The 1,314-nt window shown below is 40.0% G+C and overlaps 1 non-coding gene across 1 annotated transcript; it reads right to left on the minus strand.

Moving 5' to 3' along the window:
* Positions 1–512: 512 nt before the first annotated feature.
* trnas-gcu (transfer RNA serine (anticodon GCU)) lies at positions 513–594 on the minus strand. Its single transcript has one exon. It is a non-coding gene; the product is annotated as a tRNA-Ser (tRNA).
* Between the last annotated feature and the right edge of the window lie 720 nt (positions 595–1,314).

Below are 1,314 nucleotides of genomic sequence, written 5' to 3' on the forward strand. Positions count from 1 at the left end.
ATTATTTTGTACCAGTCCACGAGCTTTTATTAATTCAGTATTCGGGTCTCTGCTCCTCAACCGTTTCTAACATCTCACCTCTTACAAAAAAACACTCTGATCTATCGTCGGTAGTCGATGACCCCTCATTTTAAACTCCATCTGCCAAAGCATTGCTCACTCACTTAATCTATCAAGAAGATTTGAAAATAAATTTCTTGCCAAAGGATAATTTTCTGCATCTGCTCCCTCGCCATTTGCTTTTCCCATTTGTCTTTCACTTGGTGCAAATCCAGAGAAAGTAATGATGGAAGGAAGGAGGGGAGGAAAAATCCTGCTCCGTTTCGTGATCCCTATTTGATCTTCATTCCACTGCAGTTTGGGTGAAGAATTCCAATTGTCTGTCTCAATTTTAAAAAAGTATAACCAATTCTGGAATCATTGTCAAGATACTGACAAGAACAGATTTCGAGGCTGACTTTACACATCAGCTCACCCAACATAAACAATACACGAAACAGCTCATAAACTCGCGATAAGGATGGGATTCGAACCCACGTGTGCAAAGCACAATGGATTAGCAGTCCACCACCTTAACCTCTCGGCCACCTTGTCAGTTGCAGAGACATAACTGTCACCTTCAGCACAGCTTCTGGCTGTGCAGCCAGCTGTGGAATGATGGAAATATATCTTCTGTAAGTAAATTAAGTTGGGAATGGAGCAGTGTGAAACATTTCCAGACCATGTCCAACACGTTTCTACTCAGTGTGAAAACCCACCACGGAAAGACTGGAACAGACAATCATTTCATCACATCATTATTAACATCACTCAGACACCTGAACCATTAGGTCACTGATGAAGTCATGATGACCGAATTTCTCATGAAATGAAAACTGAACTAACTGACTGGAAGAATTGCTTTAACCCCACATGATCAGCGAGGCACAGCATCAGGCCGACTTGTCGGGTGGTGTAAACAGATATCACTGCTTCTGATCGTCACCAGAACAGAGAGTGAGATGTAACATTGATCATCAAACAGACTGTGAGAGAATACAACAGAATAAAACACATGGAGAGACACTGTGGAATAACAAATAGATTTGATTGGAATGTTGAAATTTTGATTGAAATGGATAAAACACCAGAAACAGCAGATTAAAGTGGGATTCTCATCATTATATTGATCTGGGACAGAAAAGAGAAACTGATGGAAAGAAGAGAAGAAGGAAGAAAAGAAAGGATGGAACTGTTCAATCTTTTCAGTTTTTTCACTCGCCCATCAAAGCTGATAAAAAAAAGTTGCAAATAACAGAGAATTTCACCAAAAAG

Source organism: Heterodontus francisci, unplaced genomic scaffold (genome assembly GCF_036365525.1).
Source record: "Heterodontus francisci isolate sHetFra1 unplaced genomic scaffold, sHetFra1.hap1 HAP1_SCAFFOLD_61, whole genome shotgun sequence".
NCBI lineage: Eukaryota > Metazoa > Chordata > Chondrichthyes > Heterodontiformes > Heterodontidae > Heterodontus > Heterodontus francisci.